General features: G+C 38.8%; 1 protein-coding gene across 2 annotated transcripts in view; it reads right to left on the bottom strand.

Moving 5' to 3' along the window:
• Positions 1-4,723: 4,723 nt before the first annotated feature.
• Positions 4,724-21,258, bottom strand: part of LOC148018847 (pentatricopeptide repeat-containing protein At3g09040, mitochondrial-like) — a 46,122-nt gene continuing 29,587 nt past the window's right edge. The window contains exon 3 of one of the 2 annotated variants that reach the window (XM_087701553.1): positions 4,724-4,957. The gene's annotated coding sequence lies outside the window, so the exon portion shown is untranslated. Of the gene's footprint in view, positions 4,958-15,696; positions 15,895-21,258 lie in introns of those variants that run through there. The other variant, XM_087701554.1, reaches the window with a different exon arrangement.

Genomic DNA, 21,258 nt, shown 5'->3' on the forward strand with positions numbered 1-21,258 from the left:
TAGGGTCATCTTGGTGACAACTGGAGATGGCTGCTAGGTGGAGGTGCTCTGGCTTGAGTAGTATTGCTCATTGTTGATCAAAAGATTCTTCTCCCTTCTTAGGTGCCAAGTAGGAGCTTCTTAATAAAGCATCTAATTGTCATTGTTGGCATCCTAGGCAATAGGTGATGACAAAGTCAAACCTAGATAAGAAGTTACTCCAACAGGATTGTCTTTAATTTAGGATGCAAGTTGTCATAAAGTATTCTAGGATTTTTTTTATCTGTATAGACGATAACTTTATGGGCTACACCCTCTAAATGATGACGCCAAGTGTCAAATGTATCTACAATGATAAGGAGTTCTTTGTCACGCATCTCATAGTTTATCTCTAGAGGGGATAACTTTCTTGAGTGGAATGTCATTGGATGCATATGACCATGATCTCCATGTTGGGACAAGATGGCTCCTAAGGTATAGTCTGATGTATCAATCTCCAAGAAAAATGGCTTGGTAGGGTCTGGATGGACTAGGATTAGGTTAGTGGTTGAAAGCAATCTTATGGGTCTCAAAGGCCTTTTTGGATTCTAGGGTCCATGAGAACTTTGAGTTTCCTATGAGACTGGAGAGTGGTGTGACTATCTTTGAGTAATCCTTGATAAATATCTTGTACAAGTTGGCAAAGCCAAGGAAACATTGGACATCATGAACACATGTGGGTGTCTACCAGTGAAGAATAGTCTCGATCATCTTGGGGTCCATGAAGATTCCTCTCTCAGAGACATTGTATCCCGAGAATTCCGCATCTTTTTTATGGAAAAAACACTTCTCAAGTTTTACATATAGTCATTTTTCTATGAGCTTTTTCAAAACTAAGTTTACATGGTGTTCATGGTCCTTTGGATCCTTTGAGAATATCAAGATATCACCCAAGTATATAACCACAAAATCATGTAGATGCTCTCGAAAGATATCATCCATCATATATTGAAACATTGCGAGAGCATTGGTGAGACCGAATGGGATAACAATATACTCAAAGTAACAATATCTTGTGGAAGGATGTCTTCCATTTGTCTCCTTTGATCCGTATAAGATTGTAAGCCCCTCATAGATTAATCCTTGTGAAGATCTTGGATTTTCCAAGGTGTTCCAAGAGCTCTGGTATCAATGGCAAAGGGTATTGATTCTTGATTATTATCTTGTTGAGTCCTCAATAATCCACATACATTCTAAGTGACCCATCTTTCTTCTTCATGAATAGAATTGGGGCTTCAGTAGGAGACTTCGAGTTCCTAAACCCCATTGACTAATTTCTCATAAATGTTCTTGCATAGTTCAGCTAGTTCATCAGGAGATAGCCTATAGATGGGTTCAAAAGGTGGTTAAGCCTCCTCATGGAGTTCTATAGTACAATGATATGGTCTGTGTTCAGGCAAGAGATCTATATTCTTTTTTTTCAAAGATATCTTGGAATTCTTGATATTGTCTGGGTAGCTTGACTGGCTCATCCTTACTAGATTCTTGTGCTAGTATATGATATATCATATACGTCAGTTCGTGCCTTGCTATGTGCATAAAGGCTTTGGCTCTAGATATACCAGCTTTTCTTGATTTGTGGGACTAGATATATATTAAAGCATACATGAGATTTGTGATCGCTAAGAGTTACCATGAGTGGTCAGGTTTCCTTGGTAATATCTCCACATGCTAGAGATCTTTCATCCACGACTTCTACTGGTGCAGGGTTGGTCTTTTAGAGTACTAGAATCTGGTACCTATTCACGAAGCCATCATCAAGGAAACATGCAAAGACCTCAGAGTCGCCACAGCTTTGAGAAAAATGACCTTTCTTGGTAGGATCATCTGGACTATGACAAGGAAAGTTTCCATGGGTGTGGGTGGAATCAAGAGACCCTTTCTTATATCAAGATCCCATTTTACAGTCTCATTTACAACCAGACATCCTTGTTTTCCAACTCGAGGGGGTTGGAGCAACTCTTGGGGTTCTTGCCCTCTTATTTGGAAAATTTAGGGTGATATATCTAAGGTTTCCACAATGTAGGCATAGACGTCTTTGCTTTTCTTGTGAGATCAAGAGTTGGAATTTGATATTGTCTACTTGGATTGGTTTGGGCTTGTTTTCTTCTCCACTTGGGTCTCTGATTGGGACTGGGTTCCATTAGTGAGGCCTTAATTCTTCTTAATTTTCTTGCTTCCTCTCAGACAATCTATTATCACACTGGATGGCTTGCATGATATAATCGTTGAGTGTTTTTGCCTCAAGCATAATGACCATGAGGACCTTGATGTCATCTCGAAGACCCCATCTGAATTGGCTAATAAAATACTCCTCATTCTAAAGAGGTCACAAATTAATTGCCTAAATTTAAATGCATAAGTAGAGGCGGGTTGGTTACCTTATCATAGCTTTTGAAGTTTTGTTTTTACTACTCGACTAGTACTTGCATCTCCAAATATGGAATTGAGCTCGCAAAGAAATATCTCATAGTTATGAAGTACTAGCATATCCTTTTCCAAGATTGGGGCAAACCATGATAAATCGTGACCACAAAGCAAAGTCCCAATGAATCCCACCTTGGAGGCATCATTTGGATACCTATCTGGTCGCATGCAGATATAGAGCTCTACTTGTTGTAGGAATCCCCTGAACTTTGCCGTTGAACTTCTCTGGCACGCTGATCTTGGGTTCTCTTTTTAGGGGTTGATAAACACCTAAAATTATCTGATCCCTTCTCTGTTATCCTGCAAGCCTCGGATCTGGTCTTGCATCTCTTGAAGTGTAGGGCCTAGATGCATAAGTATTCTATTTGAAGTTACGCTTATTTTTCGTAAAAGCCTTGAATTTGTTGTTGGAGGTTTTGAAGGGACGCCATGATTCTTTCAAGGGTTGCCTCCATGGTTCTCAATAGGGTTAGAAAGCAGTCTTACAAATTGTTATGGGAGTCCTAGATTGTGCTTGAGAGACTAGACTAGATACAAGATTTGTTAGAAGAATTCTGATTACAAGATAATCCCGCATAAGGCCACAAGGTACAAAGATAACCTAATGAGCTATGGAAAATCCCACAACTCAGGACCGTAAGTATAGACAATAGGACTCAATAGGGTATAAAGGATCCCACAACCTAGGACCATAGTTATGAATACAAGACATCAAAATTACAAGATCTCCCTTGATAGGGATGAACAAGATACAAGTCGAGATCTATGGCTATCTCTCGCATAGCCATTGCACACTCCCACACACAAATGTAGTGAGCTTACCTTTGAATCCAAGAAAGTGGTTCTCAAACAAACATTGTTATATGCACATGAAGCATGCATATGGCCACTAGATGTCTAGTAATGTGTTAGCATTCCAATATAGCATTAGGGGACTGTTGAGATTTAGCGATTGTGGTTGTGCAATGTTACATTTGATGGGTGACAAGGTAAATAAACACCTCGCTTATTTAAGAGAGGATGTTTTTTCGACCTAAAATGGGCCCAACACTAGCTCTCTAGCACTAGTCGAATCTCTAAGACACACAAGACACCCCACACGGCCTCGCGGCCAAGAGCATCTAAGACTCACACTACACTAAACTCTAATATCGATTTTGCATTTGTAATAAGACACATCCCAACATTTGCCTTTCCCTACTCCTCAGAGGGAGATCCCGTGACATATAGGTATAATACCTTGTATCACATACATAGGAGGCAACCCCTCAGCTGAAACACCACGGCCTCATTACAGCTCTCCTACATCTCGGGATTGGCCCCAAGATGCGCTGCCTCAACGTAAAAACAAGCGTATAAGCTTCACTCTTTTATTTATCGAACGATTGAGGAGTTGATATTTCCTCACTGAACTTACCCAAGGAATTGCTCATCTAGCCTACAGTAAAGGACTTCCTCACACTCTCAGTGTTGGTCAATGTTTAGCATACACGTGCTATGCATCCAGGATTTTATAACATGTGACATGTAAAATGTAAAGATGCCTATTGTGCACAAAAAAAATTATTTTAAAATAAATTAGCAAAGTATAGTGTAAGAATCAGCCCTTCAATGATTTTCAATCTATGTGTTATTGCATTAGAAGAGACTAGTACCAAGTTACCTCGTGCTACTAGCCTCTTTAGACTTAAATTTTTATCATCCTATATGACGTGCACAAACAAAAGATCAAACTTTACCTCATTTTCTGCACATAAACGCTTCCACAACCCCTCTTTTTCCCATACCATTTATATGTTGCATTGTTGCATATATGTAGGATTTTTTTTGTCATTTTCAAAGTGTAAAGCAATAAAAACGCACTAAAACACAAAAAACAAGGATAAGCTGAGGCTATATCTCATGCCTCAACCTTGCCAAACGTTCATGCACATTATCCATATTTTTTTCTTAATTTTTAAAGCACGAAAACTTATTTTTTTCTTTTTTGGTATTTTTTACTATTTATTTATTTAACAAAATAAGTTATTTTCTAAAATATGATTATGGACTAATTATAACAACTGAAAGATTTTTTTAATCAAACTTTTATTCCATGCGCATCTCTTTTTTCCACTCGAAACCAACAAAATCTTCGTTTTTACTCAAAAATGAACTTTTCGAGTTGTAATTTAATTATTGTAACTATTTATCATTATAGTTCTACATTTCTTTTATGCACAACCCTCAATCATGATGCAAACAAGATCTAAAAAAATTTGGTTCCATATGAATTCCATTTAGACCATCAAACATAAAAAAGAAGCAAATTTCCTTTGTACAAATGAGGCATACTGCTTATGCGCATATTGCGGGTTTTTAAATAATTGATACAGACTGCCAATGGACCACCTAGCGATCGTTCTTCAGTGCTAAACACCTTCCCTCAGTCTCCTTTTGATCTTGAAGCAATGCGATCAGCGCTGGGCAAGCATCCTTCAGCTCCTCTTCTTCTTGATTTTTTCCATGTGAACTGCCATTTGGAAGAGAGAGAGGAAGGAGAGAGAAATAATGAGTTTGGATCTCAGCAACCAGACAGTCATGTCCACAACCACAAAGAGCATCAAGTTTATATAGAAAATACTCAACAAAACATATCACAACTCTCACCCTATCCCCTGTCAAAACCAAGGTATGAAATCCACGAGGAGTAGGTCGAGTATAGTCTGATAGGAAGCCCAAAGCTAGTCACTAACTGACTGCTCCAAGACGGCCAAGCAAAAAAGAACTATCAAAAAGTTCATCCTAAGTGGTGGTCTAAACTACCATCCAAACTGAGGACAACTCAACCATAAGCTCCTCCTAAGCGAAAACTCTTATAGCTTGATCAAGAAATATTATCTTTTAGCATATTTTCCTTTTAGGTCTTTATTTTCCAAACTCAGGTATGTAAAAAGAAGGGAGTTGAGCGTAGTGACCCAAGGAGAATAGGGCATTGGCCTCGGGTCCTATCTCAGTACCTAAGAACCTACCAAGCCCTCGTGAGGCGGCACTTAATCCTTTTTTAACGCTCACTTTTATTTTCGCTCCAACCTTCTCTGATTCTTATTTTTCAGCTAGATGCCACCCCTAGGAAGATAAGGCATCGACCGTGGGTCTAATTCGTCCCCAAGAACCTACCAGGCCTTTGCAAGGCAATGAACAACTGCTCAAGGATTTTTCTTTCTTTTCTTTTCTATTTTTATAGGGGTTAGAATCCCTTTTTACACACCGTTGTATATTTTTATTATTCAGCGAGTCAGGATTTTGCGTCTTTACATCATCATTTTGTTTGACCGGCTTTTCTAACTGCCTCACAACTAACAAAAACTCCTAGAACGACCGCTTAGCAAGTCAGCAAAACAAGGTCATTATGACTGCCTTCTAAAATAGGTCTTTTGGTGCCTGACAATGCCTTTGCGAGAGGCAATCACCTCCCTCAGACATACGTAACCTAAACCTAGGACTACATGCCTTGATTGCCGGTCCCCAACAAACAAAAGACCGTAACCCTTACATACACATATATCATTATCTACTTAAGGAAAAATACTCAGAAAGGGGACAAAACCATCAAGAATGGCCACAAGAAGCTCCTCCGCATCAAAGGCCCCGTCCAGTGACTTCGTCAACTTGTATGATGCAATCACTAAAACAAAAAACCATTAAACGTACATACACCAAACAGACATATGGCCCTCTTGGCATAATGAAAGAAAACATTCAAACTCAACAAAACATGTCCTCTTGGCCTAAAGAAATCAAGAAAACTAGCGCATATATATCCCCCCTTGGAAAATCGTATTAATGGACAACCAGATGCTCCATCCCAAGGAGAAAATAGGGCTCTTGCCCTAAACTAAATGCATCAAATTATGACCTATACCTCCTGCATAAATAGCAAGAGGTGTACACATAACATGCCGTCTAACCAACCTATGGGTCCAAGATAACAAAGGTAAATGGGTCTCGACCACCCTTTGCATTACCCATACTAACCATCGCCTGCCATATAGGGCATGTTCTGATAGAAGGCCCCACAATCGACCGAGTCCTATCTCATCATCCATAGAGATATCCAAACTAGGACCACAATTAAAGAAAAGGTCTTCTTCATAAGCGATGTTTGCTAACGAGTCCGCAAACTGATTCCAATAACATGGAACCAACTGAAGAGACACTCTCTCAAACTCATTGAGCAGGGTCATAGCAGTGCGATAATACATAGAGAGAATAGAATTTCGAATTGTGTATGTCCCATTTAGTTGGTTCAATACCAACTAGGAATCCCCCTTGACTAACAACTGACCGATACTACCTTTCTTAGCAATATTTAACCACATGATGAAGGCTTTGTATTCCGCCATGTTATTCGTAAATCCAACCCTGAGGTAAACTGCTAATTTCATTACGACTCTACATCGGTGGTCTTTAATAACTACCCCTATACTCCCTTTCTTGTTGGGACCCCTGGATGCTCCATCAAAGTACATTGTGTACATCCACAATGGGTTCACACAGCCAGCCATCGTCAACACTACTTGTAATTATGATAATCAAAATTTAGCATGTTCATAGGATATATTGAACGCTCCATCCCACCCTCTTCATTAAATCTGACAGGGATGCTCGTCAAGATTCGTAAGCAGTGATGGCAAATGACTTTGATTTTCCAAACAAATGATCCATTCTCTTGCTCAATCACCTTATATCCTTTACTCCACTAGATAAGCTTTCCTTGATAGTATCTCTGCTCCAAGTATGGGTGCTCCAAATAAGGGATCATCTGCCCCATCAACCTCTTTTGTCTCTTGTAAGTTCTTGATCAACCTAATATTGACGTGCAAGGCATTTATTTTGTTAGTGCATTTAGATATAATAAGGTTTAATCTTATTAAGATTAACCTTATTTTTGAATTCCACTCCCTCGAGATCAGCCAGTAATGCCATGGATTTATTCTTACAATCTTGTAGGGACCGTCCCATTTGGGCTCAAGTTTTCCTGGAAATAGTTCTCTCAGTGCATCGTAATAAAGAACTAGCTGCCCCTTCTTAAAGGTATATTTTTTCACTTTTAGATCATGCAACTGCTTCATCCGACGCTTATCTACTTCCTGATGCAATAGACTTTGCAATTTGAGCTCATCCAAGTGGGCCAAAGTCGTAAAACACTCGAAGAGGGCATCGTCATCACCAAAAGAATGATTGACTGCGAATCTTATGGTCGAAAACTCGATCTCTAAGGGCAAGACACAGTCCTCCCCATAAACTATTTTGAATGGGGTGTGGCCAATAGCTCATTTAAATGTCATGTTATACATCCACACTGCCACATGTAGTTTTTTATCCCTGTCACGCTTCTTTTTAGACACTATTTTTAATAGAATGCCCACAAGCTTCTTGTTAGTACTTTCAACTTGCCCATTTGCATGTGGGTTATAAGGAGTCATCTTGTTATGCTTGATTTTTCACGCTTCAGTCAAGCTTTTAATCAGTTTGTTTAGGAAATGGTCTCCACGGTACGATACTAGTTTTCTTGGTCGACCAAATCAGCATATAATCTGCTCTAATAGAAAACTAGCAGTCTCTTTTGCATTATTCTTCATTATCGCTCGTGCTTCTAACCACTTTGTAAAGTAGTCAGTCACCATGATAATATATCACTTTTGCATAGTGGATGACGGAGTAATAAGACCCATAAAGTCGATGCCCCACTTTTCAAATGGAAGTATAGCCATAATCGAGGTAAATGGTCGCTTCTTATTCTCCCTATTGCCATGCCATTGACAAGTATCACATATGTTAACATACTCAAATGATCTTGGAAGATGGACAACCACCAGTATCTAGCTCTTAAAGCCTTCTGTGCCGTCAACCACCCAGCAAAGTGCCCTCCACAAACAGATTCATGGCACTCCTCTAGGATAAGTGGAACCTTGTCAGGCATCACATATTAGTGATAGATATCATCAACCCCCTAACGATATAGTGTTCCTGTGATTAACACAAATTTTAAAGCCTGCTGTTTAATTTTCTCTTCTCGGATTTTAATAAAGTAGCTCCAATCTCTCCTGTAGATGGATAGTGTATTATAGCAACATACCAAGAGGGAATAGAAGTTGTATCAATCTTAAACAATGTTTCCATGTTGCTTCCTTCAGCCAAGACCTCTTTTGGCTCTCCAAAATCCACAAGACATTCTACAATGCCCTATAGCTTCAGTGGCTTGCTCTTAATCTCATAATCAAACTCCTACAAAGTGATTAACCACCTTACTAAACGATCAGGCGACTACTATAACTTGTTCATCAATAATCTAAGTCCTTCGGCCTTCGTATAAAATACCACCTTATTATAGAGAATGCAGTGCCTGAATTTTTTGGTTGCAAATACCATCGCAAGGCATAACTTCTCCATATAGGTATAGTTAATTTCCGATATACCCAATCAGCCAAGGCTATCGGATGGTACCATTTTTCCTCCCAAATTTGGGCCAAATAGCAACTGATACTATACACGGTGACTATTGAAAATATGTAAAACATTTCGCCCCTTTTAGGTGTTTCTAAAATAGGTGCTTTGGCAAGCTCCTACTTCACATCATCAAAAGATACTTTACAAGCATCACTCCATACAAACAGACAGTTAAAGGACAATAGGTTTATTATTGGCAACGTTCTTTCTGCCAGGGTATTTATAAACCTTCAATAATATCCTATTGATGATAGAAAGCTATGTACTTCCTTTGGAATACATGGCAAACTCATGGCGACTATGACCTTGATCTTTTCAGGGTTAGTTGCAATCCCTATTGAACTAACCACATGGCCTAGCAATAGCCCATAAGGCACCCCAAAGACGCACTTCTGCGGGTTAAGAGCTATGCGAAATTGTCTGCAACGCTCAAAACACTTCCACAAAATAACCAACTACCTTTCTCTTATGGTGGATGCCCCCAAGTCATCAATTAAATACTTTCAACTCCTTTGGGGAGATGTCACCAAAGGTCTTATCGGTTGTTCTTTACCACGAATCAGGTGCATTACATAAACCAAATTCCATCACATGGTATGCAAAGGTACCAAAGACAATAATAAACGTTGTTTTAAGCTTGTCTTGCTCAGCAATCGCCATTTGGTTATACCCAGCAAAGCAATCCATGAACAAATATATTTTCCTACCCGCTAGTTGATCCAAATTTTGGTCAATAAATGGCAACAAATAGTAGTCCTTAACAGCCTACTTATTCAGCTCTCTAAAGTCTACACAAAGTCGGATTTGATTATTTTTCTTCTTGATCACAACTGGTGAACACCATTCAATATGCTGAATAGGGAAGATCAAACCCGCTTTCCTCAACTTTTGTAACTCCTCGAATAGCTCATCCCTTAGTTCAAAAGGCATGCGCCTTACTTTTTGACGTACGGGCCAACTTCCTTCCTTTAGAGGAATGGTATGCATAGCCAGGCTGGGAGGAATGCCTCTAAGTTTAAGCAAAGATGTCGCAGAACTCTTGAATTAAGGACACGTAGTCCTCTCTTTATTTCAAACTAAGCATGAAACTTAATTTAATTGGCCGTGAATCGTTTGACGTACCAAGGTCCAACTCAATTACATTCACGTCTCTTATCTTATCCTACGGCTTTATTGACTCATTCAAAGTTATCCGATAAATGTCCTCTGTAGTGGATTCTTCTTTGGATTCATCGTTGGATGACGTTTCACTACCAGATGGATCATCTATTGTTTCTAGTTTAGTAGAGAATAAAGGAGCTCTCTCACTTTGAGGAGATTCAGGGTAAGCATCCACTATTACACAATTGGCACCTCTACCTAGAATCACTCAACCAGCAAGTATATTGACTTGACAATCTATTTGTAAAATCCATGACCTACCTAGCAAAACTCGATAGCTAGGACATCATACAAACCTTATCACCCTAAAATCTAGAGAGCATTCCACGCTTGCAACAGTAATGTGGACTTTTCCTCCATTATTTTATTCTCGTATTCCCCCCATATTCCCTATCTCTTACATTCCATCCCTATCCAAAGGTTTTTTCCCTTAAAAACAAAATGGGCACTTATTATAAACAGAGCAGGGCAGTCCAGAGTACTACTCTGATGCATGACTACAACGGGTTATTCAGTAAAACATGTGGGGGTTATATATGTGCATTGGGTCATGGACACAATATGATGTATGGAAATGATTGGGGAATAAGGAAATCCAATTTTGACCCATATTTAGTGAGGAATTGAGTGCTGCAGACAGTGGACAATATGTTATCTACTATAGGACCTTGCTATAGTAAATCTGCAATAACTTTTGATAGGTAACTCCGATCGCGGTTCTTGTCACATAGAAACGGAGCTTACTTCAAGTACTTTCAGCCCATGTATGACATTAAATTATGTCCATAATTCATACTCAAATCTCGTTGAAAATAGAGAGCTGTCTACAGGCCGTTTGAATTAGCACAAGCTGCATGTTGACTACATTTTAGCCAAGTTAGCATCCATAAGATGAGGGAACTCTTCCATGATTGAAGTTGGTCGCCAAGAGGCCTCTTCAAGGGGCAATCCTTGACATTTGATCAAGTATTCCATGATTGATCTTCAGCGCAACTTTTTTTCCCTTTGACCTATGACTGCCTCTGGAATGTATTGGATGATACCCTCTTCATCCATGATAGACGGGAGCTCTTCTAAATAATCCACTGATGATCCAATGAAAGGTTTGAGTTGACTCACATGAAAAACATTGTGAATCTTGGTGGAAGGGGGCAATTCCAGCTGATAAGCCAAGTTACCGACCTGCTTGATAATCTGAGAGGACCCATAGAACCTATGAGGTAACTTGTTATTGGAGCCATCCTTAAGAGTGGCATACCTAGACATAGGTACTTTCAACAAAACCGAATCCCCTTCTTGGAACTCCAAGTTTCGTCTTTTCTCATCAACATAAAGCTTGATTTGATCTTGAGCTCTCGTTAAGTTCAGCTTACATTGCTGAAGTAGGGTCTGTATCCTGTCCAATACTTCCTTGCTTTGAGGATTGGTCTTGTCATTGAAAATGACCGTGGGAGAGGGACCTTATACCCATATAAAGCCTTGAAAGATGAAACTGCAATGCTAGCCTGGGTGGAGTTAGTATAGGAAAACTCAGCCAAATATAGCCATGTATCCCAAGCATGCTGAGCATCATGAAAAAAGTGTCTCAGATAAGTTTCCAGCCATTTGTTGACCCTCTTTGTTTGACCATTAGTTTGGGGGTGTTGTAGAGGGAGCCAACTTAGTGCCCATAGAACTGAATATTGCTTGGCAAAAATTTCTCATAAATTGTATATCCCGATCATGCATAATGACCTGCAGTAGTTAACTGTGCAATTTGAACACATGTTCCATAAACTAGTTAGCTACTTGTGATGCAATAAATTGGGCTTTATTGGGAATAAAATGAGATGCCTTTGTGAGCCTATCCACCACCACATAGATGCTATTCCACCCTTTCTTGGTGAGAGGCAGAGTTGTAATAAAATCCATGGTTATATGAGTCCACTTGCCCTTAGGAATGGGCAATGGTTGTAGCAACCCATCCACCTTTAATGTGATGTCCTTGTTTTGTTGACAAGGCACGTAGCTCAAGACAAATTCTTTAGCATCTCTCCAAAGGCCCTTCCAATGAAAACTCTTGGCAATTTTGTCATAGGTTTTGAACACTCCCAAATGACCAGTTGTAGGTACTGAATGCATTTTCTACATGATCTTCTGCTTAAATGGGGAAGTGTGAGGGATAGCAATCTTGCCATTAAGTGTAATGTCCCCATTACTTAGTTTATTTTAATGTGTGTATACATTCCAAAGAAAATTGATTTATGTTGCACATTTTTTAAAAAAAAATTAGCTCTAATTATGAAACAGACTCTCATTATGAAGATAATTATTATTATTAATGAGGGATTGTATGCCAGTTTATGGAAGAAAGACTTAGAAGACCCTCCCAAGACTAGCTTATTAAAACTATATTTGTAGTATAGAATAACAAAAAGAACTAGCCTAGTGGATAGTAACTTGGCAATTAAGTGCACCTGGGTAATGACACTGCTGGGATGGGTGACCTCCCGGGAAGATTTTCCTACAAGCTAGTGGGAGCTTCTCACGCGCAGCCAACGGTGCCCACGAAGCCTTCGTAGCCCATTGCCAAGTATAACAAGGCCAAGACGCCAAGGTCTATGCCTTGGTCACTACCTTAGTCGCTACCTTGGAGTAATGGCCACCCGACGACATGCCACGCGATGCTTGTCCATATATTCATAAATTTTTATCTTCCTACTACAAAAATGGAGCTCCCTCTTTGATGTCATCAATGATGTCATTAGAAGTGCTAAAAGAAAGCGCTCTCTTTGTCATCGATGATGTCATTGAAAAATGCTAAAAATGAAACATCCTCTCTTTTACCCCCCTACAAAACTATAAATTGAGGGCTTGGGGATGACCAAGAAGGGGGACAACAGTAATCTTGACAAGGATGAGACGCCGATCGCGAAGAAGAAGACTCTATTCTGCAAGACGAAGAGACATCATTCCATTCAACCCAAGGAAGGGGATACGGTGAAGGTCTCTCATCCCTTTCTACTCTAATCCGAGAAGATAAGACATTGAAGAACTCTATCATATTCTATCAATCCAGTTAGAAGTCATACCTCTACTCTCGTCCCTATTCTGTCTACTAGAGAGAGATAAGTATTGCTCTCCACGAGGCAAGAAGAACCATCCGCAAGGCCTACATCATTGAATCCCGTAATAACCATCATCATCATCAAGAGTCTTACACCCTTGCTAACCGGTATTACTGCCATGTTCTTCTTCTTCTACGAGTCGTATTCATGTCATGGCCCCGAAGAAAAATAATTCAAAAGCGAAAATCATAAATGATCCTACTAACATGGAAGCAACAATTGGAGTTGCAAGCACAGGAGTTACTAATGGAGTCACAAGCATGAATAACAACCCTTTACCAATTTCGATACCACAGGTTTTTTCTAAAAAATTATATCTGAATTCAATAGAAATAAGATAAGTCTCTTAAGAAATATTGTGATCTTAGAGTATTCACTTGGTAAATTATTAGAACATCTTATAAGCTAGAAATTGTTAGAGAAACTACGAAATTCTAGAACTCAAGAGAAATCATGAGGAATTTTTCAAGACGGATTTATTAAGAACAAACCCCAAAGAAATTAGTCAAGGATATAGTTTAATCTAGAAGCTTTGATACAAGATTTTAAGTTCAGAAATATCTCTAAGTTGAAGAAATGGACTTAAGGCCAAGAAACTTGGTTACAAGAATAAACCTTAAACTGGGAAGTTAGAGACCCCAAAATCTAGATACCCTTAGTTATATTCCAAGGAAAAGAGTTCATTATGTGAAATTCAAGTATCGATTACTACTAGTTTAATCATCACTTGAAAGTTACATGATTGATTGAAGTCATAACTGCTTGAAGACATCAATCTTGTTTGTGATTTTCTAGATTAGATCCTGATTGAATTAAGTATTGGAACAAATATAAATTGAGGAGCCCTATACCTCCCCCAAGGATAGGTATTGAATCCCCATACCAAGAGGGGATGTTTTTACTGCTGCGAAAGCATGGACCAACTCCGATGGCGAGAGGTCTCCTAGCAAGGATCATATTAAGTAGGAGGTGGTTAAGGTGCCAAGGGGGCTCTAGCTAATAAATCCTTTATGCACCTAGGAACTGCTTGGTCCCCTGTATGGCCCGAGTTCTACTTGGAACACCTAAAAATGCTAGCTATAGGTGCATTTGATCTTGGTGACGTGTAGATACACCGGATGAGGCAGCACGTGAAATTGTAATTTTTCTCCTATATGGATGGGAGAACACACATTATGGAACATAATCAATGAATTTATTTTATTATAATTGAATGTCCGTGAGTAAATTACGCAAACAAAAAACTGTGCATAAAAGGATTCTTTTTAATTAATAAAGCTATTTTCACGTAATGTGGTAGGTAATTAGATAACTAAGAACTTCCATAGAGGGAAGCGAGTGGATGGGAATCCAGTCCTATGGCAAGGTGGTCTCAGTTGGCTGAGAGGTTTCCCCAAATACAAATGCTAGGAAGAAACTCTAGGAAGGGCCGATTCGATGACTTACCTAGGGTTTGGTCTCAGAACCCAAATTGTAAATTATCTTAGGGAAAAGGTACAGCAATTGTATCGAAGCGCTATGAGGGATTTAATAAATCCTTAGTCTACTACTAGAAAAAAGCATTGTACTCCATGAACCAAGAGTAATGGCAGTCACTTCTTCCAGACAAAAAGCCTCTCGAAGGACACCTCCGCATGTGAGATAGTTGATTGATAGGTGACTATTAGGTCAATTAGGAACCTTCAGATTGGTCCTCTGTGGGTAACGGCAAGACACTTCCCCTGCGGGGTAGACCTAGGGTTATAGAGCTGCCGAGCAAAATCCGATCATTCAGGTTAGAGTACAGATGGCGACTACTAGAATGCAAACTCTGGTGACTACTAAAATATTACTTGTCACGTAATAAAGGCAGGTACGTTACATTAAGCCATAAAAGCCCATTTTTGAGTTGAAATGGAGAGTTTTCTGTACATTGACCTTGCTATAATTTCTGAAATATATTGTTGAAATCAACATCCAATAGGTAAGCCTCCTGAAGCTCATGTATCAAATCACTATGTAACTCCATGATGACAAAGACTTTACATGCCCACATTCTAGACAAGGAATCAACCACTACATTGTCTTTTCCACGAGTATGGGTAATGTCAAAGTCATAATTTTGCAAGGTGGCCACCCCCATCTACGTTGCTTAGGAGTAAGGTTGGACTAAGATAAGAAATATTTGAGAACCCTATGGTCACTCTTGACTCTAAACCTGCTGCCATACAAGTAATGGTGCCATGTATTTATGGCATGAAGAATAGCGAGCATTTCTTGATCATAAACATTCATTACCATCTCATTTTCAACAAGTTTTTGGCTTTTAAAAGCTACTAACCCATGTTTGTGCAACAATACTGTACCAATAGCTCGCCCACTGACATCACACTGAATGGTAAATTCATTGGAGAAATCAAGGCAAACCAAGATCGCGGAGCTGAAGTAAGCAAATCTTTTAGTTGATTAAAGCTTCTATCTGCAATGGCATCCCAAAAAAATGCTTCTTTCTTCAGCCTATCAATGAGAGGAGCTGAATAGTGGCATAATGTCGAATAAATATGTGGTAAAATGAAAAGAGACCCAAGAATCCTCTCAAAGAGGTGGTATTTGCAGGTGTAGACCAATCTCTAACACATTGCACTTTCTTTGGATTAGCTCTAATGCTTGCCTCACTGACAATGTGGCCCCCCAAATACTCTACCTCAGTCTGCATGAAGAAACATTTTGACTCCTTAGCAAAGAGTCTATGATGTCTAAGTACATCAAATATTTGCCTCATGTGCAATAGATGAGCTTCCAATGAACAACTGTAGATGAGAATGTCATTAAAAAAATACCAACACAAATTTGAATAAAAATGACTAAAGTATTTTATTCATTAGGCTTTGAAAAGTGACGAGTGTATTTGTCAAACCAAAGGGCATAACCAAGAAGTGATAAAGTCCACAATTAGTCATGAATGTTGTCTTAATCTCATCCCCTTCACATATGTGTATCTGATGGTAGTCAAATCTCAAATCAATCTTTGTCAAATATTTAGCCCCTTTCAACTCATCTAACAAGTCATCCACCCTTGGGATAGGGTATTAATTATTCACGGTGATCTGATTCAAATCTCTATAGTCTATGCACATTCTAAATGAGCCATCTTTCTTTTTTACCAGCAAGACAGGTTATGTATAGGGAGATGAGCTAGGCTCTATCAAACCCATATCCAATAAATCCTTGAACTGCTTAGCCACTTCTCTTTTACATTTGGACAACCTGTAAAGGGACTTATTCACTGGCTTTGGGTGTGGTTCCAAGTCAATTGGATGGTCAACCACTCTCTTGGGAGATAGTGATATAGGTAGCTGAAACAATTCACTATACTCATCAAGAATAGCCTTTAAAGCTTAATTATCTTGCACATTGTTGGAATAATTTGTATTTTCCTTATTTAACTACAATACAAAAATCTGAGAGTGTTTCTTGAACTCTTTCTTAAGTTGTTTGGTTGTAATGAGCTGAAATTCACTTCTGTTTTGAATTCCTTGCAAGTAAACAAGCTATCTAGCATTGAAAAACTGCATATACAACAACGAGAAATCCATAGAAATTGTGCCCAAAATACTTCAATCAATCACAGCCCAACATAATTTGTATTGGCCCCATGTCAAGTGTAATTATGTCTACATTCTGCCAACAATTTACAGCAAGCTGAATACGTACAGCTGGGCATATTTGAGTACTAATTTCTTCACTCCCATTGGCAACTGGCACCCTCAGTGGTTGCTATAAATCTCTGGCAATACATTTCAGTCTATCCATGACTACTCTATTTATGAAACTGTGTATGCTACCATTATCTACCAAGATAAACACATATTTCCCATGAATTTTGCCTTGAAGACGAAGAGTATTAGGACTTATTGACTGTTGAAGTGCTATGATTTTTTGTGCTGATTTTTGTTGTTTTTTGGGTTGAATGATTGATTCTATATGGTGATTGATTGGCTTAAAGTGGTTTGAGAGTGTTTTGGATATGATGGAATGGTTTTGATAAGTTCATGGTGTTTTTGAGTTGAGATATGTGGTTTTATGATTATTTGTTGACATTTTGATAGGTTTTATTTAGTTATATTGGGTTCTGTTAAGTTTATGTTTGGTTCTGTTTTCTTTCTGTATGGAGGAATAAGAGTAATGATTATTGATGTTTAATATTGTTTGCAATCTCATTGAATGATTTTTTGATAGTTTAGGATGGTTTTGGTATGAGTTATATGGTTTTGATACTTTCTATTGACCTTCTGTGAAACCTTCTGTAAAATCTTTTGTTAATCTTTTGTGAGCTTCTGTAAACCTTATGTAAATATTTTGTAAGTGTTTTGTAGAATGTATGTGTGACTTTGAAAAAGCTTTCTAGCATTGGAAATAGGTGAATATAAGTTCAAAAGAGTTTAAGGAAGTGGAAGAAGCAGCTATTGAAGACTCAAAAGAAGTCTAAAGTGAAGTGATAGTAGTGAGCTGTAAGAAGTCACTGTAGTGGCTCTAGTGACCTTTCATATCAGACATACCTTTTAGAAGGGGCATCCACGACCAAGAGAGGATTATTATGAGTGGTTATTGAGCATTATAGTGAGGAGATGATGTACTATTGATTGAGAGAGAAAGAGAAAGTCAAAGAGAGTCAATTCTATGCAAAACAATGTATCTATCTATGAGAGATTGAGAGAGAGAACTATGAAGACATTGAAGATGAATACTATGTGATTATTTCCATTCAAAGTGGTTTTTCTCTTGTGTTCTCTTTGTTTATCAATGAAAAATATGAATAGCAATATCAATTTTGTTGAAGTTATAGCCATGAGAGAATTGTTTCTGTAATGTTTTGTGAAGATTTCTTGCTAGTGATGTTCTTTTTCTTGTTGTGGTTCTCTAAAGAATGAAACAAAAGCTTGTTGATGTTACAAGATAGAATTTCTTGTAGTAGAAACTCATTTTCCTTGGTGTCTCTCTTGGGACTCCATGTTTTTTGTGCACAGCCTGGGGAAACTTGCCATTAACAAGCATTACAAAAGGCTAAAAATGATGAAAATGGCATTGCCAAGAATAGAAGAATTCAATGGATCTTTATAAAGTTCCTTCTTCCACTAAAGAGTTGGAGATTTTCATTATCCTAAGGATAAGAACATCACTGGAATTGGTGCTTAATGTTATTAGTGATTAGCCCAATGATAATGTTACTGAGCTATGCAAAGCATGGGAAAAAATCAAAGATCAACATGCTTTGATATTCTTTGATAATGGTGCAGGAGCCAACTTTATCTCTATAGATATGGCAGCCCGTCTAGGCATCAAAAAGGATGAGATGGTGTCAAAAATAACAAGTATGCTCTAATACCATGTCAAAATAAGTGACAAGGCAGAGACAGTAGGGTTTACAAAGAGTAACACAATGTATAGGCAAACACAGAGAGAAGAGAAACTCAAAAACACAATAAGAACATGGTGATAATGCACTGCATCATGCTATGAGAAGAAAAGCTAATACGGCAGAGCCAAAGCTCAAAAGATAGCTACATTGTCTTGTCTAAAACAGGCAACAGCAATAATGAAGGGAGCGAAACGCAGTTCTTCAAGTAGAGGGCTATCGAAGTAATCACTACAAGGTGAAGGATAATTGTTGAGGGAGCGAACCGCAGTCCTTTGATGCCATCAGAGATGTGGAAGATGATCACCGACTGTCGAGGGAGCAAACCGCAATCCTCTGATGCCGAGGAGTGACCTCAACAGCAAAACACAAATTCTAGAATGTCAGAGTTGTCAAACACAAGGAGAGCAGCCCAAATGCTAGCGCCAGATGATGGAAGATGAGTTGGGCTGCAAAAACGCAAATTGCAGCTTTTATGATAGACGAGTGACACCAGGTGATGGAGGAGAAGCCAAGCTACAAAAACGCAGGTCCCAACAGTCCCTATGATAGATGAGTGATGAAATCACTAACGCTTAGTGATATAGACTGTCGCCAGAGGCTAGGATACAAACGCCAAGCTGGAGATAATGATGCCAAGCAAGGAGAAGATCTCCACAATGAAAAACGCAGGTGAAGGTGGAACCTAAAGGAGAAGGGTACTGACACCAAGCAAATGATGGTGACACTAAGTGGAAGATACTCCAAACGCAAGGCTTGATGCTCGAACAGGGCGCCTGAAGTAGAAGAGGAAGGGTGAAGGCAACCATGAGCCACGAACTGCGATGTCCTCCTGAAGGGATGTAAGGGCAGTGGAAGTAGTTGATGAGAGAAGGGAAGGGTGTCGAATGACAAAGGAAGAGGGGTGAAGGATGACTGAAGAGTGGTGGGGTGGTGAAGAATGAATGGAGAGAGAGATGTGGTAGGAGTGAAGAATGAATGAAGTGACTACCTATTAATAAGCATAAGTTGTCTAGGGTGGCGCACCACTGTGTGGTCGCCCACCACTAAAAAAGTGGCCAAAATGTGGAAACCAACCCTTTTTAGGGTTGTCAGTGCAAAACCCTAAATGAAGTGTGTGAACTGAAGAAGTGGTTTCTCAACAAATGGGATCCATGGAAGAAGTTGGAATGGTATGCAAGAGCCATGCAAAACCTATCACACCACTCATTGGAAAACTCCAATTACACATTCAAGGATATGTGGACAATGAAAAGTTCTTTATTACTCCATTTGAGGGTTGTGATGTCTTGCTTGGTATGCCATCGTGCCATCATATGTATGCAGTAATTGATTTTCATGCCAAAATGATCACTATTCAACAGCAAAAGGGTAAAACCCATACGCTTAATGTAAAATTGAAAGGAAAAACTATCCCTATTGTATCAAATACTGTCATTTTAAGGGTAATGAAAAATCACCTTTCAACGTACTTGGTTTTTACTAGGAATAAGGTAGATAATAAAAATGTTAGAAACATGTTAAAGTTAGAGAGGAATTACATTTCATTTCTAAAAATGTATGTTGATTGCTTCTCAGTCACCTCTAGGGCAGCTAACGCTTGAAAGACTTAAAGATCATGGCATAGATTTTATCCTTGGAAGTAACCCACCTTATAAGCCACCCTACATAGTCAGTGCATCCTAGCAAGAGGAGTATGAGCCAAGTGAATGAGCTATTAGAAAAAGGGTTAATTCAGCCCATCTCTTCACCATTTTGTTCTCATGTGCTTTTGGTGCAAAAAAACAATGGTTCATGGCATATGTGTATTGAATATCTTGCTTTGAATAAAATCACGATAAAGAATCGGTTTCAAATCCCTAGGATCAATGATGTTATGGATAGATTGCAGAGGATAGTATCACGAGGACATGAAATTTTGAGATGCTTTAATCTTGCTAATAACATTGCAAGATGGTTTAGCACATGTGATCCACATGGCAATTATTTCATGGTAACAGGCCAAGGACCCCAAAGATACAGTGGGTGTCAAAGGCAAAAGTTGTTATAAGTTATATGCTATCTGGGCTTTGGGAGTCAATTGGTGTCAATTTTGACCCTAGGACAATTATTTAGTCAATAAGTGTTGGTAGTGACACTAGGGACTGGCATTAATTAATTAATTAATGCTAGTCTAAGGGTCAACAGAGGTTGGGAAACACTTCAGGTTGCAAATGGCCTAGCTAATTAAATTATGGATGTGCACATTTAGTTTTGGGAAGGGTTAAAAGGGCTAAATTTTATTTTTAGAATTATTTAATTTTAAAAATTAATTAAATAGTTAGATAATGCTGAAAAATGGGTTTAAAAGGCTACCACTAGACAAAAATGCCCATGCAAATTGAGAAAACGTTTTTAGGGACTAGGTCTTAGCCATTCAATTAGTTTACAGCTTACGAGGGAGAGAGAGAGAGAGAGAGAGAGGTCTAATTTTTTATCAAAGAACAGCAATTTGCTACATAAGACAGCCATCTGGAGGCATAAACAGGCAAGGGACAACCGGGAGTCACCTTCTAGGGGCTGACAATAGCATTGTTGATCAAGTGACAACATTTTGTAGGTGCCTAGCAATAGGTGATTGCATTAAATACAAAGTAAAGTAGACAGCAAGTAGAATTT

The sequence above is a fragment of the Lygodium microphyllum genome, chromosome 20 (genome assembly GCF_053477565.2).
Source record: "Lygodium microphyllum isolate KBCC chromosome 20, Lygodium_microphyllum_v1.1.10, whole genome shotgun sequence".
Lineage (NCBI taxonomy): Eukaryota > Viridiplantae > Streptophyta > Polypodiopsida > Schizaeales > Lygodiaceae > Lygodium > Lygodium microphyllum.